This window comes from Hemiscyllium ocellatum, chromosome 1 (assembly GCF_020745735.1).
Source record: "Hemiscyllium ocellatum isolate sHemOce1 chromosome 1, sHemOce1.pat.X.cur, whole genome shotgun sequence".
Lineage (NCBI taxonomy): Eukaryota > Metazoa > Chordata > Chondrichthyes > Orectolobiformes > Hemiscylliidae > Hemiscyllium > Hemiscyllium ocellatum.
The window spans coordinates 4,013,719-4,026,068 of record NC_083401.1 but is presented as its reverse complement, the minus strand read 5'-3'; positions in this window follow the sequence as shown (position 1 = coordinate 4,026,068).

Genomic DNA, 12,350 nt, shown 5'->3' with positions numbered 1-12,350 from the left:
ACCCTGAACAATACAGCCATGTACACTCTCTGTACACCCTGAACAATACAGCCCTGTACACTCTCTGTAAACCCTGAACAATACAGCCCTGTACACTCACAGAAAACCCTGAACAATACAGCCCTGTACACTGACAGTACACCCTGAACAATACAGCCCTGTACACTCTCTGTAAACCCTGAACAATACAGCCCTGTACACTGACAGTACACACTGAACAATACAGCCCTGTACACTCTCTGTAAACCCTGAACAATACAGCCCTGTACACTCTCTGTACACCCGAACAATACAGCCCTGTACACTCTCTGTACGCCCTAACAATACAGCCCTGTATACTCACTGTATACCCTGAACAATACAGCCCTGTACACACTCTGTATACCCTGAACAATACAGCCCTGTTTCACTTGGTGCCAGTGTAGTTGCGGAAGATGGACTGTTTCACATATCCTACGAAGAGGCAGGCATAGCTGGGGCCCATGCGGGTGCCCATGGCAACTCCTTTAGTTTGGAGGAAGTGGGAGGATTGGAAAGAGAAGTTATTCAGGGTGATCTCCAGCATCTGCAGACCTCATTTTTTACCTGAACAATACAGCCCTGCACACTCTCAGTCAACCCTGAACAACACAGCCGTGCACACTCTCTGTAAACCCTGAACAATACAGCCCTACCTACTCTCTGTAAACCTTGAACAATACAGCCCTGTACACTCACAGTAAACCCTGAACAATACAGCCCTGTACACTCTCTGTATACCCTGAACAGTACAGCCCTGTACAGCAATGTACAATCTCAGTAAACCCTAAACAATACAGCCCTATACACTCTCTGTATACGCTGAATAGTACAGCAATGTACACACGCTGTAAACCCTGAAGAATACAGTCCTGTACACTCTCTGTAAACCCTGAACAACTCGGCCCTGTACACTCTCAGTCAACCCTGAACAATACAGCCCTGTACACTCTCTGTGAACCCTGAACAATACAGCCATGTACACTCTCTGTAAACACTGAGCAATACAGCGCTGCACACTCTCAGTCAACCCTGAACAACACAGCTGCAAATGTGTTGCTGGTCAAAGCACAGCAGGCCAGGCAGCATCTCAGGAATAGAGAATTCGACGTTTCGAGCATAAGCCCTTCATCAGGAATAAGAGAGAGAGAGCCAAGCAGGCTAAGATAAAAGGTAGGGAGGAGGGACTAGGGGGAGGGGCGATGGAGGTGGGATAGGTGGAAGGAGGTCAAGGTGAGGGTGATAGGCCGGAGTGGGGTGGGGGCGGAGAGGTCAGGAAGAGGATTGCAGGTTAGGAGGGCGGTGCTGAGTTGAGGGAACCGACTGAGACAAGGTGGGGGGAGGGGAAATGAGGAAGCTGGAGAAATCTGAATTCATACCTTGTGGTTGGAGGGTTCCCAGGCGGAAGATGAGGCGCTCCTCCTCCAGCCGTCGTGTAGTTGTGTTCTGCCGGTGGAGGAGTCCAAGGACCTGCATGTCCTCGGTGGAGTGGGAGGGAGAGTTAAAGTGTTGAGCCACGGGGTGATTGGGTTGGTTGGTCCGGGCGGCCCGGAGGTGTTCTCTGAAGCGTTCCGCAAGTAAGCGGCCTGTCTCACCAATATAGAGGAGGCCACATCGGGTGCAGCGGATGCAATAGATGATGTGTGTGGAGGTACAGGTGAACTTGTGGCGGATATGGAAGGATCCCTTGGGGCCTTGGAGGGAAGAGTTACCTGAACAACACAGCCCTGTACACTCTCTGTGAAGCCTCATACTCAGTTGAGGGAACAGTGGTGTTTAACAGCAGAGAAAGTCATGGCAGGGCGAAAGCACTGATAAGAAAGAGCACAGGAACTGAAATGATTACCTGATCTGGTGTCCTCTACGGGTCCACTGTCAATACTGCCACCTGAACCTGTGACATTACAGAACGGAGGAGCCCAACCCGTATCACAGTGACAGTTCCCTTTACTGTTACAAACCTGAAACAAAGGGATATTCAAAGTTTAGGGACAATAGACAAGGAAAAGCAGGTGTTTGCTCTGATGATAAAGAATGGACACAGTCCATTAGTCAGGAAGGATCTCAGACTAGGAAAACAATGAGTGGAATCTGTTCGGGTAGAACTAAGAAACAGCAGGGGGCAGAGACATTGGTTGGAATTATTTCCAGAGCAACACCGAAGAGTGGGATGTGGATCATGGCCTTGGTCAGGAGATGAGAGAAGCATGCAACATGAGGAGCACAGTTATCATGGGCAACTGCAGTCAGTGCTGAGACTGGGCAGGAGAATTGACAACACAAGCTGTGGATGAGTTCCTGCAGTGTCTTTGGGACAGTGTTCCAGAGCAGTACATTGAGGGACTGACAGAAGGACAGGCTGTTTTAGATTGAGTATTCGGGAATAGAAAAGGATCATTAACAATCTTCATGGTAAAGAACTTTTCAGGATGAGTGGCCACTATATGATGGAATTGTCCATGGCGTTTGGAAGTGAGGGAGGTCAATCTGAAGCAAGGGGGTGAAATGTGAATCCGGGGCATGATGAAGACATGAGGCCATCATTGGCTGAAGTTGTTTTGAAAATACATTAAAAGGCTGACTGTACACAGGCAATAGCGAGGCTTTAAAGAACTTAAAGCAACTGGACATTCCTTCAAAGTGCTAAACCTCAGAACCAGTCAGTTAACTGCACGCAATAAATGGATTTTAGGATTGAATAAGATTCAGAATAAAGGTCTATAAAGTTGCCAGAAATAACAGTAAAACTGAGGATTGGGAGATTAGAGATTCCAGAAAAAGAGTACCAAAAAACTGATAAAGGAATATAAATGCAACCTAACAAAAAACAGAAATACAGACTGTAACATCTTCTGCGGGTACATTAAAAATAAAGTTACAAATCACACAACATCAGGTTATAGTCCAACAGGTTTATTTGGAAGCGCTAGCTTTCGGAGCGCTGCTCCTTTATCTTTCACAGCTGTAGAATGTACTCCACACCCACCTGATGAAGGAGCAGCGCTCCGAAAGCTCGTGCTTCCAAATAAACCTGTGGGACTGTAACCTGGTGTTGTGTGATTTGTGACATTGTCCACCCCAGTCCAACACCGTCACCTCAACATCATTAAAAATAAACATATTCATATGAAAATTGTGAGATAATAATACACAGCAGCAAATATCCAGACAATCAGTTCTGTTCTGCCATTCAACGAGATCATGTGTAATCTGATCATAGTCAGTTCCAAAAGGCATTTGATAAGATACCATACATCCAAAGAGAAAAGCCGATGGTTTTGGACAGAGTGCTTTACCACAGATAGAGGATTGGCTCACTAATACAAGGTAAAAAGTTGAGATGAGCGGGGCATTTTCAGAGTGGAATCCTGTAACTAATGGAATGCCAGAGGAATCAGTGCTGGGGCCACATTTATTTACAATGTATGTTAGTGACGTGGATGAGGGAAGTGAATGTATTATAGCCAAGTCAGGAGAAAGAGAGGAGTGCAGATGCTGGACAGCAGAGTCAAGAGTGTGGTGTTGGAAAAGCACAGCCAGTCAGGCAACATCCAGGAGGCAGGAGAATTGATGTTTCAGGCAAAAGCCCTGCATCAGGAATGAGACTTGTGGGTCATTGGGTTGAGAGATAAATGGGAAAGGATGTGGGGCTGGGGTGAAGGTAACTAGGAATGCGATAGGTAGGTGAAGGTGGGGATGAAGGTAATGGGGGGGGGTGGAGCAGATAGGTGGGAAGGACGATGGACAGGTCAAGAGGTCAGTGCCAAGTTGGACACCTGGGACTGAGATAAGCTGGGGGGAGTGAAAATGAGGAAACTGGTGAAATCCACATTCATCCTGTGTGGTTTGCAGGGTCCCAAGGCAGAAGATGAGGCGTTCTTCCTCCAGGCGTCGGGTGGTGGGGGAGCGGTGGTGGAGGAGGCCCAGGACCTCCATGTCCTTGGCAGAGTGGGAGGGGGAGTTGAAATGTTGGGCCACAGAGTGGTGGCGAAAGTGAAGTCTGCAGATGCTGGAGTATCAGAGCTGAAAATGTGTTGCTGGAAAAGCGCAGCAGGTCAGGCAGCATCCAAGGAACAGGAAAGTCAACGTTTTGGGCAAAAGCCCTTCATCATCATCATCATCATCAGGGTGGTGGGGTTGGTTGGTGCGGGTGACCCAGAGATGTTCCCTAAAGTGCTCTGCTGGGAGGTGTCCTGTCTCCCCGATGTTAGGAGACCACATTGGTTGCAACCGATACAGTAGATGATGCATGTATAAGGACAGGTAAATTTTTGTCAGATGTGCAAGGCTCCTTTGGGGCCTTGGATGGAGGTGAGGGGGAAGGTGTGGGAGCAGGTTTTACAATTCCTGCAGTGGCAGGGAAAGGTGTCTGGAGGAGAGGGTGAGTTGGTGGGGGACATGAACCTGACATGAAAGTTGCAGAGGGAATGATCTCTCCAAAACGCAGATAGGGGTGACGAGGGAAATATATCCCTGGTGTTGGGGTCTGTTTGTAGATAGCGGAAATGGTGGGCTGGAAGGTGAGGACGCGGGGGGGGGGGGGGGGGGGGTTGTGTCCTTGTTGCATTTGGTGGACTGGGGTTGAAGGGTGGATGAGCAGGAAGTGGAGGATATGACTGGAGGGCATCGTTGACCACATAGGAGGGGAAATTAAGATCTTTGAAGAAGGAGGCCATCTGGGATGTTCTAAGGTGGACTTGGTCATCCTGGGAGCAGATGTGGCAGAGGCAGAGGAATTGGGATTACAGGATGATGTTTTTCCAGTAGGTAGGTGGGAGGAGGTGTAGCCCAGATAGCTGTTAGGAGTTGGTGGGTTTGTAGTAGATTAGAGTGGTGCTGGAAAAGCAGGTCAGGCAGCATCCGAAGAGCAGGAACATCGACGTTTTAGGCAAAAGCCTTCATCAGGAATCCTGATCGTGGAGACGGGTGTCTTGGCGGTGATCACGGAGGTGGATGTCTTGGCGGTGATCGTGGAGGTGGGTTTCTTGGCGGTGATCGTGGAGGTAGGTTTCTTGGTAGTGGTGGATGGAGGCGGGTGTCATGGTGGCGATGGTGGAGGTAGGTGTCTTGGCGGTGATCGTGGTTGTGGGTGTCTTGGCAGTGATGGTGGAGGTGGGTGTCTTGGCGGTGATCGTGGTGGTGGGTGTCTTGGCAGTGATGGTGGAGGTGGGTGTCTTGGCGGTGATCGTAGAGGTGGGTGTCTTAGCAGTGATGGTGGAGGTGGGTGTCTTGGTGATGATCGTGGAGGAGGGCGTCTTGGCGGTGATGGTGGAGATGGTTGTCTTGGCGTGATCGTGGAGGTGGGTGTCTTGGCGGTGATTGTGGAGGTGGGCGTCTTGGCGGTGATCGTGGAGGTGAGTGTTTTGGCGGTGATCGTGGAGGTGAGTGTTTTGGTGGTGATCGTGGAGGTGAGTGTTTTGGTGGTGATCATGGAGGTGTATGTCTTGGCGATGATCAATGCGGTGGTTATCTTGCGGGTGATGGTGGAGGTGGGTGTCTTGGTGATGCTGGTGGAGGTGGGTGTCTTTGTGGTGATGGTGGAGGTGGATGGCTTTGCAGTGATGGTGGAGGCGGGTGTCCTGGCAGTGATGGTGGAGGTGGTTGCCTTGGTGGTGATCATTGAGGTGGGTGTCTTGGCGGTGATAGTGGAGGTGGGTGTCTTGGTGACGATCGTGGAGAAGGGCGTCTTGGCGGTGATTGTGGAGGTGGGTGTCTTTGCAGTGAAGGTGGAGGTGGGTGTCTTGGCAGTGATCATGGAGGCGGGTGTCTTGGTAGTGACAGTGGAGCTCGGTGTCTTGTCGGTGATCATGGAGGTGTGTGTTTTGGTGGTGATCATGGAGGTGTATGTCTTGGCGATGATCAATGCGGTGGGTGTCTTGCAGATGATGGTGGAGGTGGGTGTCTTGGTGGTGATCATTGAGGTGGGTGTCTTGGCGGTGATCGTGGAGGCGGGTGTCTTGGTGGTGATCTTGGGGGTGGGTGTCTTGGCGGTGATGGTGGAGGCGGGTGTCTTGGTTGTGATCGTGGAGGTGGGTGTCTTGGTGGTGATGGAGGTGGGTGCCTTGGCGGTGAACATGGAGGTAAGTGTTTTGGTGGTGATCATGGAGGTGTATGTGTTGGCGGTGATCGTGGAGGTAGGTGTCTTGGTGGTGATGATGGAGGTGGGTGCCTTGGCGGTGATCATGGAGGTAAGTGTTTTGGTGGTGATCATGGAGGTGTATGTCTTGGCGGTGGTCAATGAGGTGGGTATCTTGGTGGTGGGCGTGGAGGTGGATGTCTTGGTGGTGATGGTGGAGGTGGGTGCCTTGGGGGTGATCATGGAGGTGAGTGTTTTGGTGGTGATGATGGAGATGTATGTCTTGCTGGTGATGGTGGAGGTGGGTGTCTTGGTGGTGATCACAGAGGTGGGTGTCTTGGTGATGCTGGGTTAGGTGGGTGTATTTGTGGTGATGGTGGAGGTGGATCTCTTTGCAGTGATGGTGGAGGAAGGTGTCTTGGCGGTGATTGTGAAGGCAGGTGTCCTGTTGGTGACCGTGGAGGTGGGTGTATTGGTGGTGATCGTGGAGATGGGTGTTTTGGCAGTGATGGTGGAAGTAGGTGTCCTGGCGGTGATCATGGATGTGGGTGTCTTGGTGGTGATCATGGAGGTGGGGGACTTGGCGGTGATCGTTGAGGTGAGTGTCTTGGCGGTGATCGGGGAGGTGGGTGTCTTGGCGGTGATCGTGGAGGTTGGTGTCTTGGTGGTGATAGTGGAGGTGGGTGTTTTGGCAGTGAACGGAGAGGTGGGTGTCTTGGCGGTGATCGTGGAGGCGGGTGTCTTGGCGGTGATGGTGGAGGTGGGTGTCTTGGCGGTGATCGTGGAGGCGGGTGTCTTGGTGGTGATGGTGGAGGTGGGTGCCTTGGCGGTGATCATGGAGGTAAGTGTTTTGGTGGTGATCATGAAGGTGTATGTCTTGGCGGTGATCAATGAGGTGGGTATCTTGGCGGTGATGGTAGAGGTATGTGCCTTGGCGGTGATCGTGGAGGTAGGTGTCGTGGTGGTGGGCGTGGAGGTGGGTGTCTTGGTGGTGATGGTGGAGTGGGTGCCTTGGCGGTGATCTTGGAGGTGAGTGTTTCGGTGGTGATAATGGAGATGTATGTCTTGCTGGTGATGGTGGAGGTGGGTGTCTTGGTGATGCTGGTGGAGGTGGGTGTATTTGTGGTGATGGTGGAGGTGGATGTCTTTGCAGTGATGGTGGTGGAAGGTGTCTTGGTGGTGATCGTGGAGGTGGGTGTCTTGGCGGTGATCATGGAGGTGAGTGTTTTGGTGGTGATAATGGAGATGTATGTCTTGCTGGTGATGGTGGAGGTGGGTGTCTTGGTGGTGATCACAGAGATGGGTGTTTTGGTGATGTTGGTTTGGGTGGGTGTATTTGTGGTGATGGTGGAGGTGGATGTCTTAGTGATGGTGGAGGCGGGTGTCTTGGCGGTGATCATGGAGGTGGGTGTCTTGGTGGTGATCGTGGAGGTGGGGGACTTGGCGGTGATCTTGGTGGTGGGTGTCTTGGCAGTGATGGTGGAGGTGGGTGTCTTGGCGGTGATCGTGGAGATGGGTGTCTTGGTGGTGATCGTGGAGGTGAGTGTCTTGGCAGTGATCATGGAGATGGGTGTCTTGGTGGTGATCGGGGAGGTGGGTGTCTTGGCGGTGATCGTGGAGGTGGGTGTCTTGGTAGTGATCTTGGAGGTGGGTGTCTTGGCGGTGATCGTGGAGATGGGTGTCTTGGTGGTGATGGCGGAGGTGGGTGTCTTGGCAGTGATCATGGAGATGGGTGTCTTGGCGGTGATCGTGGAGGTGGGTGTCTTGGCAGTGATCATGGAGATGGGTGTCTTGGCAGTGATCATGGAGATGGGTGTCTTGGTGGTGATGGTGGAGGTGGGTGTCTTGGCAGTGATCATGGAGATGGGTGTCTTGGCGGTGATCGTGGAGGTGGGTGTCTTGGTGGTGATCGTGGAGGTGGGTGTCTTGGCGGTGATCGTGGAGATGGGTGTCTTGGTGGTGATCGTGGAGGTGGGTGTCTTGGCAGTGATCATGGAGATGGGTGTCTTGGCGGTGATCGTGGAGGTGGGTGTCTTGGTGGTGATCTTGGAGGTGGGTGTCTTGGCGATGATGGTGGAGGCGGGTGTCTTGGCGGTGATTGTGGAGGTGGGTGTCTTGGCGATGATGGTGGAGGCTGGTTTCTTGGCGGTGATCATGGAGGTGGGTGTCTTGGTGGTGATGGTGGAGGTGGGTGTCTTGGCGGTGATCGTGGTGGTGGGTGTCTTGGCGATGATGGTGGAGGCGGGTGTCTTTGTGGTGATCGTGGAGCTGGGTGTCTTGGCGATGATTGTGGAGGTGGGTGTCTTGGCGGTGATTGTGGAGGTGGGTGTCTTGGCGGCGGTTGAGGAGGTGGGTGTCTTGGCGGTGATTGTGGAGGTGGGTGTCTTGGCGGCGGTTGAGGAGGTGATTGATTCGGCGATGGCTGTTTTTTGTTTGACACATACATCGAGTCCTTTATTCACAACAGTGTCAGCAATGAAGTCACTTTTTCCTAAGCAGGTAGTTAGCCTAAAAATGTACACAGCGTTTCCAAAGCAGGCCAGTGCTTGCCTGAATCAAACTTCCGGTTTTATATATTCAATTACAGCCATTATCCATTTCTGAAAAACCACCAAATGAAGGCTTCAAGAAAATATAAATCAACCATCCTTATTTATGAGGAACTATCAAGCATATTGGGAATAACCAAACATTGAAAAGAACTACTGTATTTGAATGTCTGCTCCTTGCTAAAAAAATAAACTTTTTTGTCTTTTAAAAATCAAAACACATGACATTTGGTGCACATCATATCTAAAGTCTCCTCTTCTGTGTGCTTATATATATATAACACATTGTTGCCTGGAATAAATGCATCACCACACTTACATGGCTGTGGTCTATGAGACTGAAAGGACGGAGCGACACCAAAATAGGCCTGGCTAATGGGGTCAGAGTGGTTTTGGTGGCCAATAGAAGATGATGGGAGATGTTAACAGCCCAGCGATTGAACTAAATTACATGAAGGTTTCACGGACTTGAGATCATTGATGCCCGTCAGGCACCCGTCATTCAGGGTGGGAATTCTTTGAAACCTGGTGAACAAAAACCTCATTTGAAGGTTTTGGAGACTCTGGCCCTGAGCTGGGACAGAGAGAGAGTGGCCCTGAGCTGGGATTGGGAGAGAGTGGCTCTGAGCTGGGACAGGGAGAGTGTGGCCCTGAGCTGGGACACGGAGAGTGTGGCCCCGAGGCGGGACAGGGAGAGTGTGTCTCTGAGCTAGGACAGGGAGAGTGTGGCTATTAGGTGGGACAGGGAGAGTGTGGCTATTAGGTGGGACAGGGAGAGTGTGGCTATTAGGTGGGACAGGGAGAGTGTGGTCCTGAGCTGGGACAGGGAGAGTGTGGCTCTGAGCTGGGACAGGGAGAGTGTGTCTCTGAGCTGGGACGGGAAGAGTGTGGCTATTAGGTGGGACAGGGAGAGTGTGGTCCTGAGCTGGGACAGGGAGAGTGTGGCTCTGAGCTGGGACAGGGAGAGTGTGTCTCTGAGCTGGGACAGGAAGAGTGTGGCTATTAGGTGGGACAGGGAGAGTGTGGCCCTGAGCTGGGACAGGGAGAGAGTGGCCCTGAGCTGGGACAGGAAGAGTGTGACCCTAAGCTGGGAGAGGGAGAGAGTGGCCCTGAGCTGGGACAGGGAGAGTGTGGTCCTGAGCTGGGATTGGGAGAGTGTGGCACTGAGGTGGGATACGGAGAGTGTGTCCCTGAGCTGGGACAGGGAGAGTGTGGCCCTGAACTGGGACAGGGAGAGTGTGGCCCTGAGCTGGGACAGTGAGAGTGTGTCCCTGAGCTGGAGCAGGGAGAGTGTGGTCCTGAGCTGGGACAGGGAGAGTGTGGACCTGAGCTGGGACAGGGAGAGAGTGGCCCTGAGCTGGGACAGGGAGAGTGTGGTCCTGAGCTGGGATTGGGAGAGTGTGGCACTGAGGTGGGATACGGAGAGCGTGTCCCTGAGCTGGGACAGGGAGAGTGTGGCCCTGAACTGGGACAGGGAGAGTGTGGCCCTGAGCTGGGACAGTGAGAGTGTGTCCCTGAGCTGGAGCAGGGAGAGTGTGGTCCTGAGCTGGGACAGGGAGAGTGTGGACCTGAGCTGGGACAGTGAGAGTGTGTCCCTGAGCTGGAGCAGGGAGAGTGTGGTCCTGAGCTGGGACAGGGAGAGTGTGGACCTGAGCTGGGACAGGGAGAGAATGGCCCTGAGCTGGGACAGGGAGAGTGTGGTCCTGAGCTGGGACAGGGAGAGTTTGGTCCTGAGCTGGGACAGGGAGAGTGTGGTCCTGAGCTGGGACACGGAGAGTGTGTCCCTGAGCTGGAGCAGGGAGAGTGTGTCCCTGAGCTGGGACAGGGAGAGTGTGGCGCTGAACTGGGACAGGGAGAGTGTGGCGCTGAGCTGGGACAGGGAGAGTGTGGCCCTGAGCTGGGACAGGGAGAGTGTGGTCCTGAGCTGGGAATGGGAGAGTGTGGCCCTGAGCTGGCACAGGGAGAGTGTGGCACTGAGCTGGGACAGGGAGAGTGTGGCCCTGAGCTGGGACAGGGAGAGTGTGGCCCTGAGCTGGGAATGGGAGAGTGTGGCCCTGAGCTGGCACAGGGAGAGTGTGGCCCTGAGCTGGGACAGGGAGAGTGTGACCCTGAGCTGGGACAGGGAGAGTGTGGCCCTGAGCTGGGACACGGAGAGTGTGACCCTGAGCTGGGACAGGGAGAGTGTGGCTCTGTGCAGGGACAGGGAGAGTGTGGCCCTGAGCTGGGACAGGGAGAGTGTGGCCCTGAGCTGGGACAGGGAGAGTGTGGCCCTGAGCTGGGACACGGAGAGTGTGACCCTGAGCTGGGACAGGGAGAGTGTGGCCCTGAGCTGGGACAGGGAGAGTGTGGCCCTGAGCTGGGACAGGGAGAGTGTGGCCCTGAGCTGGGACAGGGTGAGTGTGGCCCTGAGCTGGGACAGGGAGAGTGTAGCTCTGAGCTGGGACAGGGAGAGTGTGGCCCTGAGCTGGGATTGGGAGAGTGTGACCCTGAGCTGGGACAGGGGTAGTGTGGCTCTGAGCTGGGATTGGGAGAGTGTGACCCTGAGCTGGGACAGGGAGAGTGTGGCTCTGAGCTGGGATTGGGAGAGTGTGGCCCTGAGCTGGGACAGGGAGAGTGTGGCCCTGAGCTGGGACAGGGAGAGTGTGGCTCTGAGATGGGATTGGGAGAGTGTGGCCCTGAGCTGGGACAGGGAGAGTGTGGCCCTGAGCTGGGACTGGGAGAGTGTGGCTCTGAACTGGTTCAGGGAGAGTGTAGCCCTGAGCTGGGACAGGGAGAGTGTGGCCCTGAGCTGGGACACGGAGAGTGTGGCCCTGAGCTGGGACTGGGAGAGTGTGACCCTGAACTGGGACAAGGAGAGTGTGGTCCTGAGCTGGGACAGGGACAGTGTGGTCCTGAGCTGGGACAGGGAGAGTGTGGCCCTGAGCTGGGACAGGGAGAGTGTGACTCTGAGCTGGGACAGGGAGAGTGTGACCCTGAACTGGGACAAGGAGAGTGTGGTCCTGAGCTGGGACAGGGAGAGTGTGGCCCTGAGCTGGGACAGGGAGAGTGTGACCCTGAACTGGGACAGGGAGAGTGTGGCCCTGACCTGGGACAGGGAGAGTGTGGCCCTGAGCTGCGACACGGAGAGTGTGACCCTGAACTGGGACAGGGAGAGTGTGGCCCTGAGCTGGGACTGGGAGAGTGTAGCCCTGAGCTGGGACAGGGAGAGAGTGGCCCTGAGCTGGGATTCGGAGAGTGTGTCTCTGAGCTGGGACAGGGAGAGTGTGGCCCCGAGCCGGGACAGGGAGAGTGTGTCTCTGAGATGGGACAGGGAGAGTGTGTCTCTGAGCTGGGACAGGGAGAGTGTGGCTCTGAGCTGGGACGGGAAGAGTGTGTCTCTGAGCTGGGACAGGGAGAGAGTGCCCCTGAGCTGGGACAGGGAGAGTGTGGCTCTGAGCTGGGACAGGGAGAGAGTGGCCCTGAGCTGCGACAGGAAGAGTGTGACCCTGAGCTGGGACAGGGAGAGTGTGTCTCTGAGCTGGGACGGGAAGAGTGTGGCTATTAGGTGGGACATGGAGAGTGTGGTCCTGAGCTGGGACAGGGAGAGTGTGGCTCTGAGCTGGGACAGGGAGAGTGTGTCTCTGAGCTGGGATGGGAAGAGTGTGTCTCTGAGCTGGGACAGGGAGAGAGTGCCCCTGAGCTGGGACAGGGAGAGTGTGGCTCTGAGC